This window comes from Tursiops truncatus, chromosome 15 (assembly GCF_011762595.2).
Source record: "Tursiops truncatus isolate mTurTru1 chromosome 15, mTurTru1.mat.Y, whole genome shotgun sequence".
Lineage (NCBI taxonomy): Eukaryota > Metazoa > Chordata > Mammalia > Artiodactyla > Delphinidae > Tursiops > Tursiops truncatus.
Genome location: NC_047048.1, coordinates 57,168,324 through 57,190,985, shown reverse-complemented (window position 1 = coordinate 57,190,985; position 22,662 = coordinate 57,168,324). Strand labels below are relative to the sequence as shown.

The following is a 22,662-nucleotide window of genomic DNA, read 5'->3' as shown; positions in this document are numbered from 1 at the left end:
AGTGGGAAACACAAGAGGAGAAAAGGACCTACAAAAACAAACCCTAAACAATTAAGAAAATGGTCAAAGGAACATACATATCGATAATTACCTTAAACATGAATGGATTAAATGCTCCAACCAAAAGACACAGGCTTGCTGAATGGATACAAAAGCAAGACCCATATATATGCTGTCTACAAGAGACCCACTTCAGATCTAGGGACATATACAGACTGAAAGTGAGGGAATGGAAAAGGATATTCCATGCCAATGGAAATCAAAAGAAAGCTGGAGTAGCAATACTCATATCAGATGAAACAGACTTCAAAATAAAGAATGTTACAAGAGACAAGGAAGGACACTACATAATGATCAAGGGATCAATCCAAGAAGAAGATATAACTATTATAAATATATATGCACCCAACATAGGAGCACCTCAATACATAAGGCAACTGCTAATAGCTATAAAAGAGGAAATTGACAGTAACACAGTAGTAGTGGGGGACTTTTAACACCTCACTTCCACCAATGGACAGATGATCCAAACAGAAAATTAATAAGGAAACCCAAGCTTTAAATGACACAATAGACCAGATAGATTTAATTGATATTTATAGGACATTCCATCCAAAAACAGCAGATTACACTTTCTTCTCAAGCGCACACGGAACATTCTCCAGGATAGATCACATCTTCGGTCACAAATCAAGCCTCAGTAAATTTAAGAAAACTGAAATCATATCAAGCATCTCTTTTGACCACAACACTATGAGATAAGAAATCAATTACAAGGAAAAAAATGTAAAAAACACAAACACATGGAGGTTGAACAATACGTTACTAAATAACCAAGAGATCACTGAAGAAATCAAAGAGGAAATCAAAAAATACCTAGAGATAAGTGACAATGAAAACACGAGGATCCAAAACCTATGGAATGCAGCAAAAGCAGTTCTAAGAGGGAAGTTTATAGCTATACAAGCCTACCTCAAGAAACAAGAAAACTGTCAAATAAACAATCTAACCTTACACCTAAAGGAACTAGAGAAAGAAAAAAAGACAAAACCCAAAGTTAGCAGAAGGAAAGAAATCATAAAGATCAGAGCAGAAATTAATGAAATAGAAAGAAAGAAAACAATAGCAAAGATCAATAAAACTAAACGCTGGTTCTTTGAGAAGATAAACAGAATTGATAAACCATTAGCCAGACTCCTCAAGAAAAAGAGGGAGAGGACTCAAATCAATAAAATTAGAAATGAAAAAGGAGAAGTTACAACAGACACTGCAGAAATACAAAGCATCCTAAGAGACTACTACAGGCAGCTCTTTGCCAATAAAATGGACAACCTGGAAGAAATGGAGAAATTCTTAGAAAGATATACCTTCCAAGACTGAACCAGGAAGAAATAGAAAATGTGAACAGACCAATCACAAGTAATGAAATTGAAACTGTGATTAAAAATCTTCCAACAAACAAAAGTCCAGGACCAGATGGCTTCACAGGTGAATTCTATCAAACATTTAGAGAAGAGCTAACACCCATTCTTCTCAAACTCTTCGAAAAAATTGCAGAGGAAGGAACACTCCCAAAGTCATTGTATGAGACCGCCATCACCCTGATAGCAAAACCAGACGAAGATACTACAAAAAAAGAAAATTACAGACCAATATCACTGATGAATATAGATGCAAAAATCCTCAACAAAATACTAGCAAACAGAATCCAACAACACATTAAAAGGATCATACACCATGCTGAAGTGGGATTTATCCCAGGGATGCAAGGATTCTTCAATATATGCAAATCAATCTATGTGAATCACCATATTAACAAATTGAAGAATAAAAACCATATGATCATCTCAATAGATGCAGAAAAAGCTTTTGACAAAATTCAACACTGATTTATGATAAAACCTCTCCAGAAAGTGGGCATAGCGGACACCTACCTCAACATAATGAAGGCCATATACAGCAAACCCACAGCAAACATCTCTCTCAATGGTGAAAAACTGGAAGCATTTCCTCTAAGATCAGGAACAAGACAAGGATGTCCACTCTCACCACTATTATTCAACATAGTTTTGGAAGTCCTAGCCACGGCAATCAGAGAAGAAAAAGAAATAAAAGGAATACAAACTGGAAAGTAAGTAAAACTGTCCCTGTTTGCAGATGACATGATACTATACATAGAGAATTCTAAAAATTTCACCTGAAAACTACTAGAGCTAATCAATGAATTTGGTAAAGTTGAAGGATACAAAATTAATGCACAGAAATCTCTTGCATTTCTATACACTAATGATGAACAATCTGAAAGAGAAATTAAGGAAACACTCTCATTTACCATTGCAACAAAAAGAATAAAATACCTAGGAATAAACCTACCTAGGGGGATAAAAGACCTGTATGCAGGAAACTATGAGACAGTGATGAAAGAAATTTAGGATGATACCAACAGATGGAGAGATACACCATGTTCTTGGATTGGAAGAATCAATATTGTGAATACAACTATACTATCCAAAGCAATCTACAGATTCAATGCAATCCCTATCAAATTACCAATGGCATTTTTTACAGAACTAGAACAAAATATCTTAAAATTTGTTTGGAGACACAATAGACCCAGAATAGCCGAAACAGTCTTGAGGGAAAAAAACGGAGCTGGAGGAACCAGACTCCCTGACTTCAGACTATACTACAGAGCTACAGTAATCAAGACAGTATGGTATTGACACAAAAACAGAAACATCGGTCAATGGAACAATATAGAAAGCCCAGAGATAAACCCATGCACCTATGGTCAACTAACCTTTGACAAAGGAGGCAAGGATATACAATGGAGAAAAGGCAGCCTCTTCAATAAGTGGTGCTGGGAAAACTGGACAGCTACATGTAAAAGAATGAAATTAGAACACTCCCTAACACCATACACAAAAATAAACTCAAAATGGATTCGAGACCTAAAGTTCGGACCGGACACTATAAAACTCTTAGAGGAAAACATAGGCAGAACACTCTATATAAATCACAGAAAGATCTTTTTTGATCCATCTCCTTGAGTAATGGAAATAGAAACAAAAATAAACAAATGGGACATAATGAAACTTAAAAGCTTTTGCACAGCAAAGGAAACTACAAACAAGATGAAAAGACAACTCTCAGAATGGAAGAAAATATGTGCAAACGAATCAATGGACAAAGGATTAATCTCCAAAATATTTAAACAGCTCATGTAGTTCAAAATTAAAAGAACAAACAACCCAATCAAAAAATGGGCAGAAGACCTAAATAGACATTTCTCCAAAGAAGACATACAGATGGCCAAGAAACACATGAAAAGCTGCTCAACATCACTAATAATTAGAGAAATGCAATTCACAACTACAGTGAGGTATCACCTCACACCAGGTGGAATAGGCATCATCAGAAAATCTACAAACAACAAATGCTGGAGAGGGTGTGGAAAAAACAGAACCCTTTTCCACTTTTGGTGGGAATGTAAATTGATACAGTCAGTATGGAGATCAGTATGGAGGTCTGTTATAAAACTAAAAATAGAATTATCATATGATCAAGCAGTTCCACAACTGGGCATATACCCAGAGAAAACCATAATTCAGAAAGACACATGCACCCCAGTGTTCATTGCAGCACTATTTACAATAGCCAGGTCATGGAAGCAACCTAAATGCCCTTTGGCAGACGAATGGATAAAGAAGTTGTGGTATATATATATATAATGGAATATTACTCAGCCATAAAAAGGAACGAAATTGGGTCATTTGTTGAGACATGGATGGATCTAGAGACTGTCATACAGAGTGAAGTAAGTCAGAAAGAGAAAAACAAATATCATATATTAACCCACGTATGTGGAACCTGGAAAAATGGTAGAGATGAACCAGTTTGCAGGATAGAAGTTGAGATGTAGAGTACAAACGTATGGACACCAAGGGGGGAAAGCCATGGGGGTGGGGGTGGGGATGGTGTTGTGATGAATTGGGTGATTGGGATTGACATGTGTACACTGATGTGTATAAAATTGATGAGTAATAAGAACCTGCTGTATAAAAAAATAAATAAAATTAATATAAAAATTGAAAAGAAAAATTTTTTTGAACCAGCCTTCAGTTCCTGGGATAAACCCCACTTGTTTATGGGATATTGTTCTCTTTATGTATTGCTACATTTGATTTAGTAGTATTCTGCTGAGGATTGTTGTTTCTGTGTTCATAAGGGAAATTGGTCTGGAATTTTGTTTTACTGTCTGGTGTTTATCAGGATAATGCCAGTATAAAAATAAGAATTGGGAAGTGTTCCCTCCTCTTCTGTTTTTTGGAAGAAATTGTGTAGAATTGGTGTTATTTCCTTCTTAAATATTTGTGGGATTTGCCAGTGAAGCCATCTGGGCCTGAAGATTTATTTTTCTGAAGTTAAATGTTTAATAGTTATAGGAGTTTGTGATTTTCAAGGAATTCATCCATTTTGTCTGAGTTGTCGGATTTCTGTATATCGAGTTGTTCTTAGTATTCCCTTATCCTTTTGATGTATGTGGTTTCTATAGTGATATCCCTTCTTTAACAGTTGTGAAGGTTTGTTTTATGAACCAGCATATGGTCTGTCTTGGGGAATATTCCATAGGAGCTTGAAAAAACGTCTAGTCTGCTGTTGTTGGATGGAGTGTCCTATAAATGTCAATTAGGTCTTGTTGGTTGATGGTATTGTTCAGTTCTTCTGTATCCTTGCTGATTTTCAATCAGGGGTTTTGTCAGTTACTGAGGGGGGTTATTGATTTGTCTGTCTCTCCTTTCAGTTCTGCTAGTTTTTGCTTCATGTATTTTGAAGCTGTTTTTTGGTGCCTACATATTTAGAATCTTATGTCTATTTAGAATTGGCCCTTGTATCATTATGTATTATTCCTTTTTGTCCTTGATAATTTTCCTTGCTCTGAAGAATACTTTATCCAATATTAATATGGCTACTTCAGCTTTCTTTGGTACTTCAATGGTGTGTCTTTCCTCATCCATTTTTAAAAAATTAATAGAAAAACAGTTTAAAGTAGAAAATGCAGAGTTCCCATATACCCTCTTCTCACCACCCCCCACCAGTTTCCCTTATTAACATTTTGCATTAATGTGGTCAGTTTGTTACAGTTGATGAGCCAATATTGATACAGTATTATTAACTAAAGTCCATAGATTACATTAGGGTTCATTCTTTGTATTGTACATTTTATGAATTTTAACAAATATATAATGACATGTATCCATTATAGTATCGTACCAAATAGTTTCACTACCCTGAAATCCTTCTGTGCTCTACTTTTTTATCCTTCCTTCCCTCCCCCTAAAACATGGAATCCATTTATTTCTAACCTGTCTGTATCGTTATATTATATTTGAAGTAAATTTCTTATAGACAGCATATAGTTGGGTCTTTTTCCTTTTTTAACCAATTCTGCTCATCCTTGTGTTTTACGTGGTGTATTTAGACCATTTATATTTAATGTAATTTTCAGTATTTTTTCTATTTAAGTTTGCCATTTTATGAATTGTTTTGTTTTTTCATATTTTTCTTCTTCTGCTTTCTCTTTCTTGTTTTCTTGTGGGTTATTTGAATTTTTTTTTTTTTTTTTTCCTGGCTGTGTTGGGTCTTCGTTGCTGCATGCAAGCTTTCTAGTTGTGGCAGGCAGGGGCTACTCTTCATTGCAGTGTGTAGGCTTATCATTGCAGTGGCTCCTCTTGTTGCAGAGCACAGGCTCTAGGTGCACGGGCTTCAGTAGTTGTGGCATGTAGGCTCAGTAGTTGTGGCACATGGGAGTTGTGCCGCAGCATGTGGGATCTTCCTGCACCAGGGATCAAACCCATGTCCCCAGCATTGGCAGGTGGATTCTTATCCACTGCACCACGAGGGAAGTTCCGAACATTTTTTTAGCACTCCATTTTGGTTTTTCTAGTGTTTTGAGTGTATCTCTTTGTATAGTTTTTTTATATGATTGCTCTAGGGATTAAAATATATGTACATAATTTATCACTGTCTACTAATAATCGACCTTTTTACCACTTTAAGTGGAAACCTTACTACATTTTAGGGCCTTTTACCCTACCCTCTTTATGATACAGTTGTCTTAAGTATTACCTTTATATACATTGAGAACCACAAGGCAATGTTAAAATTTTTACTTTCAACCATCAAACATAATTTTAAAAACTCAAGAAGGGAAAAATTGTTTAATTAGTGTATATGTATTTATGTATATGTACAGTGTGTGCACACACTCTTTATACTGCTCACTATTGCTGATGTTTGAGGTTTCCTTCTGTTATCATTTATTTCCTATTTGAAGAAATTCCTTTAGCCATTCTTTTAGAGCTGTTTTGCTGATGACACATTGTTTCCCTCATCTGCCAATGTCTTTCTTTCATCTTCACTCCTGAAGGATATTTTTACTGTAATGTATTTTGGCTTGATCCTTTCTTTTAGCATTTGAAAAATACTGTACACTTCCTTGTGGCTTCCATAGTTCCTGATGGAAAATACGCTGTCATTCAAATTGTTATTCTCTTAGAAATAGTGTATCAGTTCTCTCTAGCTGCTTTCAGGACTTTTTCACTAGTTTTCAGCAGTTTGAAGGTTTATATCCTTAACTAAATTTGGGACGTTTTCAGCCATTATTTTTCAAATAATTTTTTCTATCTCTGCATTCTTTTTCTTCTCATTTTTTAGGACTCTGGTGGCACAAATGTTAGGTCTTTATTATTGTCCCACAGGACTCTGAGGCTCTGTCCATTTCTATTGAATCTCTTTGCTCTCAGTAGTGCAGATTGGACATTTTCTATTGATTTGTTTTTTTGGTTTTTTGGGGTTTTTTTTCGGTACGCGGGCCTCTCACTGTTGTGGCCTCTCCCATTGCGGAGCACAGGCTCCGGACGCACAAGGCTCAGCAGCCGTGGCTCACGGGCCCAACCGCTCCGCGGCACATGGGATCTTCCCAGACTGGGGCACGAACCCGTGTCCCCTGCATCGGCAGGTGGACTCTCAACCACTGCGCCACCAGGGAAGCCCTATTGATTTGTTTTTAAGTTCATTGTTTCCTCTGTCATTTCCATTCTGCTATTGAGCCTATCCAGTGTTTTTATGCTTTTTGGTTTTTTTCAGTTTCAGCTATTGTACTTTTTAATTCTAAAATTTCCATCTGATACTCTATATCTTCTGTTTGCTGAGTTTTTACAAGTTCTTTTTGGAGAGTTTTTAGGATATCTGCTTTAAAATCATTTCCAAATAATTTAAAATCTGTATTATCTTGGTGTTGGCATCTATCAATTGCCTTTTCTTCATTCAGGTTGAGATTTTCATGGTTCATGGTGTGACAAGTAATTTTGGATTGCATCCTAGACATTTTGAGTATTCTGATTCCTATTTAAATCTTTTTATTTAACAGGCAGTCAACCTGCATAGGTTTAGAGCACACACCCTGGCCTACTTTTGTTGGCTGTGGTTCAAAAGTCAGTTTAATTTTCGAAGTCTTGCTATGCTATTCTGGTCTGCCCTACTTGTGTGCTACCAAGAGACCAATCTGAAACCTGGGCATTATTTCAGACCAGTATTTTGTACTGAAACCTTTTACTGTGTTGCTTCTGGTCACTTTTACAAATAGGTCGCTCAGCGGTAGTCTAGGATTTTGTACTGATATTTAGAGGATTCATTTCTCTAGCTCCCTCCTCATCATAATCTTCCCCCCATTCTCTAGGTGGGCTGGGGTTGGAGCTCCACCTTATTATTCCAGAGTAGAAATGGAAAACAGGGCTCCACCCACATTCTCCAAAACTGCAGCCTGATGGGGATGGGGGAGGTGCTGCCTCATTAATACAGGACGAGGTTGGGAAACAGTGCCTGCTGAGGAGAAAGAGGGGTGCCAGTTTTTTTATTGCTGTTTGCCTGGAGTATGTATGTCGAAATGTTTCTGTCTTGCTGTGCCTTTCCCTGGTCCTTTGTCTAGAGAAAGCAGGCTTTTCTTGGTACTTTTTTGTTTGTGCTCATTGTTGTTTTCAGGTTGTAGACCTCTCCAGAGCTGAGGACAGGACATATTAGAAGTCAAACCAAGCAAAAAATAGGAAACTTCCTACGGGGTCAGTCCTTGTGTCCCATGGTCTCTAGCCAGTCCATCTTCTTTTTTCTCCTTTTTGGAATCATCTGTTAGTTGCTTCATGAATTTTATGTGGGCTTTTTGTTGGTGGTGGTGTTGTAAATTAATGGGAGGAATAGGGTGAAGTATGCTTATTCTACCTTGTCCTGAACTGAAAGTCCCTGTTTCAGTTTTAAATTATAAACATTAATTTATGAATACTAGTTTTCACCTATGTACTTTTTTTTCTAAGTACACAGTCATGCATCTACAGATAACTTGGGGGGGGGGTTCCCCAGTAATTATACCTCATTCTGTTTTCTCACTCCATTAATTAAAACTTGTAAAACAGGTCAGCAATCTATGGCCCATCTCCCATACTCAGCCTACTGCCTTTTTTTTTTTTTTTTTGGTACAACATACAAGCTCAAAATGGGTTTTACATTTTTAAGTGGATGGAAAAAGACTCAAAAGAAGAATACTGTATGAACATTACATGAAATTTTAAGTGTTCATGAATAAAGTCTTTTTGGAATGCAGCTGTGCTCATTCATTTACATATTGTCCATGGCTGCTTTTATGGTACAGCAACAGAGTTGAGTCTTTACAGAGACTGTGTGCCAGCCCCTGTTGTAGAAGATTACAAAATCATTATGGTGATAGCCAACATGCTTTTTTTTGTCCTGGTTTAGTGATAAATGATTTCAGTGTTTTGCTTTTCAGTATATTGTTGGCCATTATTTTGAGATAATTTTCTCAGTTGAAAGATTCTTTTGTTTCTGGTTTTTAAGGATTCCTGAGAATTTTCCCTCACATATGTGATTCTTTTCCTTTGTTCTCTGACTCACTGAATGGCACAAACTAGGTAAACCAGAAACCCAAGAGGAGTAGCATTTGACACCTCCTCTCCCTCAGCTCGAGCAAATCCACTATCAAGTCTTATGCATTTTACCTCGAAATGTCTTCCTACTTGTAATACTTTACATCTTTGCCAGTAGCCTGGCCTCCTAACTGGGCTATCCACGTCCTGTACACTGTCCTCTGTACCCAGCTAGAGTGTTCATTCCAAAATGCCTGGCAGGTAAATCAGTCTCTGGTAGAAATAGAAGTCATGCTTCTACTGTTCAAAGGCTTCTTAATGCTCTTAGGACAAAGAAAAATCCCCCTTATGTGGTCCTGACCTGCATACATCCCCACCCTTCTCTGGTACCGTGATCTTCCTTGTTCTCTGTGCTCTAGATACAACGGCTGCTTTCAGGCCTTGTTCCCACCATTTCTGAGACTATTGGCTAGAATAGAGTTCCCTATACTCCTTGTCTGCTTAACTCCTAGTCATCCTTGACATCCCAGTTCAGGAGTCAGGAGTTCTCAAGGAGCTTTACTGAGCTCCCAGACTAGGTCAGATTTTCTTCTTATAGGCTCTTAAAGTCTTGTAATTCTCCTCTCACGTTTATCTCTGAGGTGGGTTGTTTAATGTCAGGTTTTTTTTGCTCCTGACTGTTAAGTTTCATGAAGGCAGAGATTCAGTTAGGTTTTGCTTACTGTTTCATTTCTAGTACCAGGAATAGGACCTAGCACAAAATGAGTGCTTGGTAAATCGTTTTGTCTAATGAATGCCTTTTTTAAAAATCAAGAGTTACAAGCAGGTTTTCTGGCAACCATCAGGGTAATCATGAGGCTTTTTATATTTTGAATTATTTTTGTGAGGATTTTTATTAATATGTTTCCTAGTAAGAGACCATTGCTAAATTTCTGAAGTAAGCTTTACTTGGTCATGTTGTAGTATAATTATAACACATGCTGCATTTTCTTGGTTAGAATTTTAAGATCTTTACAGTTACTGTGTGTGTGTGTGTGTGTGTGTGTGTGTGTGTGTGTGCGCGCGCTTTGTCAGATATTGATATCAGAGTTATCCTGTTATTTTCATGTTTTATTTTATTCTGTTTTTTTATTTTCAACTTTCTATATACTTATGTTTTAAACGTCTTACAGCAAACAGTTGGGTTTTTTTGTTATTAGGTCTTATAATTTTCATATTTTAATTGGAACATTTAGTTCATTTAATGTAATTAATTGAATTTAAATCTGCCATCTTACTCCTTGTTTTTTTTAAAAATAAATTTATTTATGTATTTATTTATTTATTTCTGGCTATGTTGGGTCTTCATTGCTGTGTGTGGGCTTTCTCTAGTTGCGGCGAGCTGGGGCTACTCTTTGTTGTGGTGTGTGGGCTTCTCATTGTGGTGGCTTCTCTTGTTGCGGAGCAGGCTGTAGGGCGTGCAGGCTTCAGTAATTGTGGTGCATGGGCTTCAGCAGTTGTGGCTCATGGGCTCTAGAGTGCAGGCTCAGTAGTTGTGGCGCACAGGCTTAGTTACCCCGCGGCATGTGGGATCTTCCTGGACCAGGGCTCAAACCCGCGTGCCCTGCATTGGCAGGCGGATTCTTAACCACTGTGCCACCAGGGAAGCCCTTACTCCTTGCTTTCTATTTGACCCATCTATTCTAGGTTCCTTTTTCTCTCTTTTCTTGCTTTTGGATTGATTGGCTTTTTTACTATTGCATTTTTTTCCCTCTTATCTTTGAAGTTATAGACTCTATATTGTTTAGTGGTTATTTTAGAGATTACAACAAGCAACTTAGACTATCAGATTAATGTTAACAATATATTGGTTCTTAAACAATACAAAGATCTTGGAACACTTGATTTCTTCAATCTCCCTCCCCATAAATATCTACTTTTGTTGTGTATTTTTTTTTATTATTATTATTTTTTTTGCGGTACGCAGGCCTCTCACTGCTGTTGCCTCTCCCGTTGCAGAGCACAGGCTTCGGATGCACAGGCTCAGTGGCCATGGCTCACAGGCCTAGCCGCTCCACGGCATGTGGGATCTTCCCACACCAGGGCACGAACCTGTGTCCCCTGCATCGGCAGGCGGACTCTCAACCACTGCACCACCAGGGAAGCCCCTTTTGTTGTGTATTTTAATCGTATGTGTTTTAAACCCCAAAAGACATTATTATTGTTTTATATGGTTGGCATACACTTAGATCTACCCACGTATTACCATTTTCATTTTTTGGAAATATTTATTTATTTATTTATTCATTTATTTAGGATGTGCCAGGCCTTAGTTGCGGCATGTGGGATCTTTAGTTACGGCATGTGGGCTTCTTAATTGTGGCATGCAGGCTTCTTAGTTGCGGTATGTGGACTCTTAGTTGCAGCATGCATTGCAGGATCTAGTTCCCTGACCAGAGATCACACCCGGGCCCCCTGCATTGGAAGCGCAGAACCTTACCCACTGGACCACCAGGGAAGTCCCACCATTTTCATTTTTCTCCACTCCTTTCTGAATCTTTTTGAAATTGTTTTTCTTCGGCTTGAAAAATGTCCTTTTGTAATTCCTTACTGTAGTTTTGCCAGTGATGAATTTTGTTTCCTTTTCTTAGTCTGAAAATTTTTACATTTCACCTCAGGATTCTTATAAGATATTTGTGCTGGGTACAGAATCCTAGGTTGGCAATTTTTGCCCTTTGAAGATATCACTACATTGTCTTCTGGCTTCTGTCTGTAGTAGTCAGGATTCTCCATAGAAACAGAACCAGTAGGTTGTATGTGCATGTATATATAAAAAGATTCATTTTAAGGAAATGGCTAACCCAATAGTGGTGGCTTGGCAAATACAAAATCTGATGAGGGGTTGGGCAATATGCTGGAGACTCAAAGTTGAAGTTTGAAGGCAGTTTGCTGGAGAATTCCCTCTTACTCAGGGAATCAGCCTTTTGTTCTGTTCAGGCTTTCAACTGATAAGATATAGCCCACCCTCATTATGAAGAACAATCTGCTTTCCTCACAGTCTACCAGTTTAAATGTAAATCTCATCCAGAAACACCTGCACAGAAACATCAGACTGTTTGAGCAAATATTTGGGAACTGTGGTCCAGCCAAATTGACACATAAAATTAACCATCACAGGTCTATCCCTTGCTAACTTGGCACCCACACACATCTTCGTAAACCATATTTAGTCTCCAAATAAAGACAATAGCAAGGCCATACTTATACCTAACATGATATAATTATCCTGCATACAACCAGAAGCTCACTAAACCTTTCCCAGAAGAGGATGCAAAGCCTGGATGATGTTTACTTTTCTCCTTGATATCTTATAACTTAAATACTGAGATATAAAGTTAACACTATGTAAATACTATGATCAGCTGTTTAGTCTGATTGCTTTTTCTTTAAGAAAATATTTCTGTATTTTCTACTGCTGCAAACCTAAGATCCCCAAACCTAGTGGTTTAAAACAACAGCCATCTACAAACGGTCCCCAGCTTACAATGGTTTGACTTATGATTTTTTTCAACTTTATGGTAGTGTGAAAGAAATATGCATTCAGTAGAAACCATACTTTGAATTTTTTCCTCCAGGTTAGTGATACATGGCACAATACTCTCTTGTGATGCTAGACAGCAGTAGTGAGCCACACCTCCCAAGTCAGCCATGCGATCACAAGGGTAAACAACCAATACTCTTATAACCATCTGTTCCCATACAACCATTTTGTTTTTTACTTCCAGTACAATATTCAATAAATTATATGAGATATTCAACACTTTATTATAAAATTTTGCTCAACTGTAGGCTAAGGTAAGCATTCTGAGCATGTTTAAGGTAGACCAAGCTAAGCTATTATGTTTGGTATAGGTTAGATTATTAAATGCATTAAAAAAAATTTTAATGCATTTTTGACTTGGGCTTTTTTCAGCTTACAATACGTTTATCAGGACATAACCCCACCCTAAGTTGAGGAAAATCTGTAATTAGCTTGTGATTCTGTGAATCAGCAATCTGTGCTGGGTTTGCTGTTTGATTCCTCTGTAGTTTTGACTGGAGTCATTCGTGCAGCTGTAGTCAGCTAGGACTGAGATTGGGACTGAGAGTGCCTCAAGTACATGTCTGGCAGTTGGTGTTACCTGTCTGCTGGAGCTCTTTATGTAAAGAGGTCAGCAAGGGCTACTTCACCTTATGGCAGCAGTGTTCCCAGAGAGCAAAATGGAAGCTGTAAGATCTCTTTAGGTCTCAACTTAGAAATTATGCCGTCACTTCTGCTGCATTTTATTGTTTCAGTCAAGTCACAAGGCCAGCTCAAATTCAAGAGATGGGGAAATAAATTTCACCTTTTGGTAGGAAGAGTACCAAAGTTTCATTATAAAAGGTATATGGGGCTTCCCTGGTGGCGCAGTGGTTGAGAGTCCGCCTGCCGATGCAGGGGACGTGGGTTCGTGCCCCGGTCCGGGAAGATCCCACATGCCACGGAGCGGCTAGGCCCGTGAGCCATGGCTGCTGAGCCTGTGCATCCGGAACCTGTGCTCCACAACAGGAGAGGCCACAACAGTGAGAGGCCCACGTACTGCAAAAAAAAAAAAAAAAAAAAAAAAAAAAGGTATATGTACCGAAATGAGAGGAATGTTTATAGCCATCTTTGCAGTCTGCCACAGTGTCTTTTTTTCCCTTTTGAACGCTTAATTTTTAAAAAAAAACAAAATTGTTTTTCAGAAGTATTACTTTAGTGTATCTAGACACAGATTTCATTTTTATTTATCTGTTTGGGGTTCTTGGAACACCTTAAATCTGTGGCTTGATGTCCTCTGTCAGTTTTGGAGAATTTTTAGCCTTTGTCTCTTCAAATATTTCTTCCGTTTCATTTCCCTCTTTCCTCTTATCTGGGACTCACATTACGTGTAGGTTAGATCATCTCACTCATATTCTGTCTACCTCTTATCCTCTCTTGTGTATTTTTTATCTTCTTGCCTCCCTCTGCTTTATTCTAGATAAATCCTTTTGACCTATCTTCCATTTCATGAATTCTCTCTCCAGCTGTATTTTATCTGTTCTTAAATACTTCTATTGAGATCTTTGTTTCAACTATTGTATTTTCTCAGTTCTAGAATTTCTGTTTGTTCTTTTTTGAGTTCTGCCATTACCTTTTTTAATAGCACTGACTCTTGGCTGAAATTTTCAATGTTGTAGTAGTTGTCTGTTTTCTACTTATTTGCATGTTATTTCTTCATGGACCAGACATTGTATTTTTAAAATTGTTTATAGAAATAATATGAGACACAGGATGATATCTTTTTCTAGAAGATTTATGTTTGTTTCTGGCCTTTCATAGGGGTCTTGGATCGTTTTAATCCAGTTTTGGGGATTCAGTTGTTTTTAAGCAGGGGCAGGTCGACTTCAGTCCACTACCTAGGCTACCTGTTATGTGTGGGGAACTTTGCTAGGTGCTGGGTAGGTCCTGTGAGCAGAGTAGTCATAGTCTTTGATTCACATGGAGCACAGAGTATTGATTACAATTGACAGGTAAATGTATATACAATTAAGTTTTGGGAAAGCAATGAATAGGCTGTTATGGTAGTGAATATTTGGGGTGGGGACGGAGTGAAAATGATCCTATTATAACTAAAATGGGGTAGGTTTTGTTTAAGCCAAGATCTGGCTGATATGAGAAGACTGGGAGCAGAAGCATTCAAACAGCAGCAGTGCCAATGTAAAGGATGGATGGCAACAAAAAAAGTGGATAAGGGGAGAGGTGGGGGGAGAGAGTTGGGATTGATTTAGAACCATAATAATGAGCCTTGGAGACAACACCCGTCTCCCCTGCTGCCACCGCCATTTTTGTTTCATTTTCCTTCAGAAAGATTAGTGAATTGGGAATTGACAAATCTAGGTACTAGATCTAGTTCTGTGATCTTAGACTAGTTACCTAATTCTTCATTCAGAGCAAAATGGAGGGAGGGAGGGAAGGAGGGGACAAATGTGGAGGTGGGATGGGAAGTAATGAGAGGAGCACATGAGGAGAGAGACTGTCAAGTTTCCTTGTATTCCTCACAGGTGTTTGCACTGTTTGGCGTGTATAGTAGGCATCATACACCTGTTGATTTAGCAAAATGAGAACAGATCAAATCATATTTTTAATGGGGAATTAATCATGGAAGAGAAGAATAAGAATTTTCTATCTTATTATTCCTCTACTACTTAAAGGAAAGAGAGTAAATGAATCAAAATGAAGAATAGTCATATTTATCTACCTCCTGGATGACAAGGATTTTATTGACTACCCTAAAATATTTCGGGTAACATGAGAATGGTAGATGAGAGAACACTTGAGAGAAACAGGAACTTCTCTCTCCTGTGCAGCCCCACTTGGCACAAGACAATTGCCTGAACAAGTTAGCAAATGAGTGTTTCCCTGATTTGAAGCAACTTTGGCTGTCCTTACCTTATCAGACAGTTTACCATCCATTTGCTTTGTATAAGTTCCAGGGAGGGATTAAGAAACTATTTCCTCTTATAATATTATTAGCCCAAACTTCTGAACTGATTGATGGATTATAGAACTTAAATTTCTTCATAGCCAGCAGTCAGAGAACACATTGTTACACTGAGGTAAACAAGGTCATACCTCACAGATCCTTATAAAGTATTCTGTCTCTGGCCACAGACCGTAGGGCTTGAGCTGATATTTGAGAGGGAAAGATTGGAACTTAGTAGAGTTACACTCCCTGTTTCTTAATTTTCCAACCATTATGTAAGGTTTTTTTTTTCTCGAAAGAGACTAAACTGGAATGAGAATGAATTCTCATCAGTAAAAGCAAAGCTTTAAGTAGGTCACCTGACTTTGCTTTTGTGCTCCACATTCACTCTGGTTATAAAAGGGCCTTTCATGAATTTTCTATGCTTTCATCACTGCCAGACTCTCTGCAGGCATTATAAAAGAATTAACCCCCCCCCATGCCTGTCTCATTGACTCTTTCATAGAGTACACACTGCACTATGTTTAGCTCAGCGGGAACTCTTTGCAGACACTGAATATATGAAGAATCCTCCTTCTAGATAAGAGAATTCAATATTGATTAGTGTCATAGCTACAAAAGTTAGTGTCTGCTAGAATCTAATACATATAGTGACTTGCAGCCTAATTTTTGCCAAATTATTAGGTCAAAGCTTAATAAGTATTTATATTAAAGTTATTATATGTAAAATTGGCCTATAGATAGTTTGTCTAATCAGTTGGGTAGGAGATTGATGAATGCTTCAAACAATCTACATACTCATAATTAACTTTTCTAAAAAATATTTATTTATTTATTTGGTTGCGCCGGGTCTTAGTTGCGGCAGGCGGGCTCCTTAGTTGCAGCTCGCCTACTCCTTAGTTGCGGCACGTGTGCTTCTTAGTTGTGGCTGGCGGGCTCCTTAATTGCGGCTCACCAGCTCCTTAGTTGTGGCATGCGAACTCTTAGTTGTGGCATGCATGTGGGATCTAGTTACCTGACCAGGGATCGAACCCAGGTCCCCTGTATTGGGAGCTTGGAGTCTGAACCAGTGTACCACCAGGGAAGTCCCTCATAATTAACTTTTTAAAAGAAGACAGTCAGCACTGAAATTGTTTGTTTCACCTGCGAGAGTAGAGGAGGAAAGTAAACATGGAATTTTGAAGGGATATAAAGCAAGCTGCTTGTGGCATTATCTGGTAGTAAAGGATTTGCATTTTATTGGCACCCTGTATATCTCAAGGAAACTATAACTGCAGTTGACTGTTGAACAACATGGGTTTGAACTGCGTGGGTCCATTTATATGCTGACTTTTTTCAGTAGTAAATACTACAGTACTACATGATCCACAGTTGGTTGAATTCCAAGGGTAAGGAACCATGTATACAGAAGGCTGAGTATAAGTTATATGCGGATTTTCAACTGCATGGAGGGTTGTTGCTCCTAACCCCCATATTTTTCAAGGGTCAACTGTATATAAAGTTAACCACAACCACATTTATTGATTTTTCAAGGACTACAGCCTATCATTTACAATGAATTCCAAACAATTCTGGTGAAATTAGTTTCTTGGAGCATGGGGGGCTTCCAGTTTATTTACTCTGTTCTTCCCACTATAAAATATTCTCCAACAGCTTTTCAGTTTGTAGTCACTTAAAGTCTTTATTTTCTCTAATCATCTTTAATATCTACCTTCCTCTCCTACCAAGGTTAGATTGGTTCTGCAATTCAGCTGTTCTCTTGCTAGTACTCAACTCTGTTGGTTATATTTCTATTACATTCATCCAGCAAAACCTTAATTCTGTATGTTCTCCAAACCATTATTACTTAGAGCATTTTTCCAAAAAAGAGTTCTTGAAAAATGGATTTCATCTCACTTGAGCCCTCAGGGCTGTCCAGTGTCAACACACTGCCATTTTCTGTAGCAGCACTATCAGTCGGATCACTTCTTAAAGCTTTATCCCACTATCTCCTGCTCCTTTTTAGCTTTTAATTTTGCTTTGTACTTCACAGGAAATCTTGAAGATGAAAGCTCCCTCACTTTTCTACTAGTTCTCTTATCTCTTCCTATCTTTCTTATATACCTTCCTTTCCTTCCCTTCTGATTCCTTCTTACCAGCATTTACACATGATTCATTCTCTTCACCTAACAAACCAACCCTCTCTTGAGTGCAAATCAGTGGCTATTTTTGCAGGGTATAAAAACCTATATCTCGGGCTTCCCTGGTGGCGCAGTGGTTGAGAGTCCGCCTGCCGATGCAGGGGACACGGGTTCGTGCCCCGGTCCGGGAAGATCCCACATGCCACGGAGCGGCTAGGCCCATGAGCCGTGGCTGCTGACCCTGTGCATCCGGAGCCTATGCTCCGCAACTGGAGAGGCCACAACAGTGAGAGGGCCGTGTACTGCAAAAAAAAAAAAAACCTATATCTAGTCACCTTGGTAACCCCCTGGTAATTTGCCTATATGTTCTTGTGGATTTTCTGTGTAAATGATAATATTTCCTGCAAATATGTAACTTTAATGATTAATTTTTATGATTTTGATTTTATGGTTCTGATTTTTTCTTACTGCAAAGGCTGGGACCTTTCATACATTACTGAATAGAAGTAATAGTGCATAACCATGTCTTATTCTTCCTTTTTAAAGAGAATGCTTTCAATGATTCCCTATTGAAGATGATAATTGCACAGTTTTGTTGTTGTTTTAAAATAGCTGTTTTATCAGGTTAGGAAATTTTATTCAATTCCTAATTAAGAGAGTTTTTTTTTTTAATCGTGAGTTCATGTGTTTTAATTCAGTGCTTTTTCTACATTTATTGAAATGATTATATGATCTTTCTTCTTTAATATGGGTGAATTATATTTATAGATCTTATATTAAAACATCCTTGGGGCTTCCCTGGTGGCGCAATAGTTAAGAATCCAGCTGCCAGTTCAGGGGACACGGGTTCAAGCCCTGGTCCAGGAAGATCCCACATGCTGCCAAGCAACTAAGCCTGTGCACCACAACTACTGAGCCTGCACTCTAGAGCCCAGGAGCCACAACTACTGAGCCCACACACCACAACTACTGAAGCCTGCACGCCAAGAGCCCATGCTCCGCACAGCAAGAGAAGACACCACAGTGAGAAGCCCGTGCACCTCAACGAAGAGTGGCCCCCGCTTGCCGCAACTAGAGAAAACCCGCGCACAGCAACAAAGACGCAACGCGGCCAGAAATAAATAAATTTCAAAAAAAGAAAAGAGAAGAAAACAACATCCTTGCACTTCCCTGGTGGTGCAGTGGTTAAGAATCCGCCTGCCAATGCAGGGGACATGGGTTCGAGCCGTGGTCCGGGAAGATCCCACATACCATGGAGCAACTAAACCTGTGTGCCACAACTACTGAAGCCTGCACACCTGGAGCCCATGCTCCACAACAAGAGAAGCCACAACAATAAGAAGCCTGCGCACCACAATGACGAGTAGCCCCTGCTTGCCGCAACTAGAGAAAGCCTGAGCGCAACAACGAAGACCCAACACAGCCAAAAGTAAATAAATAAATAAATAATTTTTTAAAATCCTTGTACACCTTGGATAAACTCAGTTTGATCGTGGGTTATCTTTTTCGTGTACTGAATTCAGTTTGTTAATATTTTGTTTAGGATTTTTGAATCTATATTACTGAGTGGAAGTGGTCTTATAATTTCCTTTCTTCTAATGTTTTTGTCAGGTTTTACTCACCTCTTAGAATGAGTTGGGAATTAGTTCCTCTTTCTTCTCACTTATCATCTGGGCCGAGTGTTTTCTTTGTGGGAAAATTTTAAACTGCGGGTTCACCTTGAAGTTTTCAAAATTATTTGCCTATAGTTATTGAAAACAGTATTGATTTTCATATGCTGTAGTTGTAGTTATTTCCACTTTTTACTCATAATATTTTGTTCCTTCTCTTTATTTTTTTGTTTATCAAAGAACCATCCTTTCACTTTATTTCATTTTTATTGTATATATATATATTGTTTTTTTGGTTAGTTTCTGCTTTATAACAAAATGAGTCAGTTATACATATACGTATGTTCCCCATCTCTTCCCTCTTGCGTCTCTCTCCCTCCCACCCTTCCTATCCCACCCCTCTAGGTGGTCACAAAGCACTGAACTGATCTCCCTGTGCCATGCGGCTGCTTCCCACTAGCTATCTATTTTACGTTTGGTAGTGTATATATGTCCATGCCACTCTCTCACTTTGTCACAGCTTCCCCTTCCCCTTCCCTATATCCTCAAGTCCATTCTCTAGTAGGTCTGTGTCTTTATTCCTGTCTTACCCCTAGGTTCTTCATGACATTTTTTTTTCTTAGATTCCATATATATGTGTTAGCATACGGTATTTGTCTTTATTGTATATTTTATGTACTTTTATTTTGTCTATTATTTCTGTAATTTTTAAACAACTTTATAATTGACATACAGTAAACTGTACACATTTAAAGTTTAAGATTTAGTAGGTTTTGACATATCTATACAGCGGTGAAACTCACCACAGTCAAGAGAGTGTGAACATATCCATCACCCCTCAAAGTTTTCTTATGTCCCTTTGTAATCCCTCCTTCTTGCCCCTGCCTACTCCTCCATCCCCAAGCAATCAGTGACCTATTTTCTGTCACTATAGGTGTTTGTATTTTCTAGGTTTTTTTAAAAAATAAATTCATTTATTTAGTTAGTTATTTGGGCTGCGTTGGGTCTTCATTGCTGCACGTGGGCTTTCTCTAGTTGTGGTGAGGAGGGGCTACTCTTCGTTGCAGTGCATAGGCTTCTCATTGCTGTGGCTTCTCTTGTTGCAGAGCACAGGCTCTAGGTGCGCGGACTTCAGTAGTTGTGGCAGATGGGCTTCAGTAGTTGTGGCTCGCAGGCTCTAGAGCGCAGGCTCCGTAGTTGTGGCACACGGGTTTAGGTGCTCTGTGTCATGTGGGATCTTCCTGGACCAGGGCTTGAACCCGTGTCCCCTGCATTGGCAGGCGGATTCTTAACCACTGAACCACCAGGGAAGTCCTCTAAGTTTTTATCTAAGTGAAGTCATGTGTTATTGTATTAATCATGTGTTTATGATGCTTTGACATCTAGAACCTTGCTGACCTTGGAGAGACTTCACCTCCTGGGTTAGCCGGTTTCTGTAGATAGTAAACAACTCACCTGCTAGAGTGCCTTTCGTATGCAAACCAACCAATCCAGAGCCCACACCCTAAATACCTCCTTTATTGGGCTGTCATACTCTGGGTCACTGTTGACGTGCTCAATTCACCCTAGGGCCATGTACCAGGTGACTAAGGACAACCTTTAAGCCCCAGAGCTATTTTTTTTTTTTTTTTTTTGCTTTTCGCGGGCCTCTCACTGTTGTGGCCTCTCCCATTGCGGAGCACGGGGCCGGACGCGCAGGCTCAGCGGCCATGGCCCATGGGCCCAGCTGCTCCGCGGCATGTGGGATCTTCCCAGACCGGGGCACGAACCCGTGTCCCCTGCATCGGCAGGCGGACTCTCCACCGCTGCGCCACCAGGGAAGCCCCCCAGAGCTAATTTTAAAACTTTACCTTGTCCATTGCCCATTCCTTCCTGAAGAAGCCACAATAATGGCTCTTACTCAAGTTTTCCCCTCACTCCCTCTCCTCTTGTGCCACCTCCTTTTGGGAACTGTGAGTAACAAACTAACAAACTATCTTTTCAGGAACAGTCATCTGATTTGTTGGTCTCACCATGCCTGAATAATAATAAAACCTACATTTTAAAACAAGTATGTACTCTTGTCTTGCTCCTTTTACTCAGCATAATTTTTTTTTTTTTTTTTTTTGCGGTATGCGGGCCTCTCACTGTTGTGGCCTCTCCTGTCTCGGAGCACAGGCTCCAGACGCGCAGGCTCAGCAGCCATGGCTCACGGGCCCAGCCGCTTTGCGGCACATGGGATCCTCCCGGACCGGGGCACGAACCCGTGTCCCCTGCATCGGCAGACGGACTCTCAACCACTGCGCCACCAGGGAAGCCCCAGCATAATTATTTTGAGATTCATCCATCTTCTGTGTATCAACAGTTAATTCATTCTTATTGCTGAGTAGTATTTCATTATATGTCTATACCAAAATTTGCTTATGCATTCATTTATTAATGGGCACATGGGTTATTTCCAGATTTTGGCTATTACAAATAAAGCTTCTGTGAGCAATAATAAACAAATTTTTATATGGACATACCTTTCCTTTTCTCTTGGATGAATACCCAAGAGTAGAATGGCTGGATCATAGTATATGTTTAGCTTTTTAAAGAAACTGCCAAATGATTTCCCAAAGTGGTTATACCATTTTACATTACGACCAGCAGTGTGAGGGTTCTGATTTTTTTATATATCCTTGATAACACTTGGTATTATTGATCTTTTAATCTTAGCCACTTCAGTGAGCAGATAGGGGTATCTTGCATTTCACTTTGCATTTCCCTGATGACTGATGATTTGTAGCCTTTTCCATGTTCTGGTTTCCCTTTACATATATCTTCTTTGGTGAAAATTTGTTCAAATCTTTTGCCCATTATTTTATTGGGATGCTTCTTATTGTTGAAGGTTGAGAGTTTTTGTGGATACCAATTCTTTATCAGATAAATGCTTTCTAAGATTTTCTCCCAGTTCGTGGCTTGCCTTTTTAAAAAGTTTTGGAGAGATGTATATATAAATATATGATAAAATGTACTGTTTTAACCATTTTTTAGTGTATGTTCTTGTGGCTTTAATTTTATTCACATTGTTGGGTAGCCATTACCACTGTCCATCTCCAAAACTTTTTCATCTTCCCCAACTGAAACTCTGTACCCATTAAATAATAACTTCCCATTTCCCCCTTCTTCAGCCCCTGCGACCACCTTTCTACTTTCTGTCTTTATGAATATGACTCCTCTACATACTTCATATGAATGAAATCATACAATAGTTGTCCTTTTGTGATTGGCTTATTTCACTTGTATGATGTCTTCAAGGATTATCCATGTGGTGGTATGTGTCAGTTTCCTGTGTAAGGCTCCATTGTATGAATATACATTTTGTTGATCCATTTATTTTTCGATGGACACTTGGGTCACCTTTTGGCTGTTGTGAATAATGCTGCTATGAACATTGGTATACAAGTATGTGTTTGAATTCCTGCTTTCAGTTCCTTTGAGTATATACCCAAGAAGTAGTGATCTTGTATCC

The 22,662-nt window shown here is 38.8% G+C and overlaps 1 protein-coding gene across 4 annotated transcripts in view; it reads left to right on the top strand.

Moving 5' to 3' along the window:
* PTPRA (protein tyrosine phosphatase receptor type A) overlaps positions 1-22,662 on the top strand; it is a 185,206-nt gene that overhangs the window by 70,824 nt on the left and 91,720 nt on the right. Inside the window, exon 1 of one of the 4 annotated variants that reach the window (XM_073792789.1) lies at positions 18,386-18,988. The exons of the other annotated variants lie outside the window; for them this stretch is intronic. The gene's annotated coding sequence lies outside the window, so the exon portion shown is untranslated. Of the gene's footprint in view, positions 1-18,385; positions 18,989-22,662 lie in introns of those variants that run through there. 4 annotated transcript variants of the gene reach the window in all.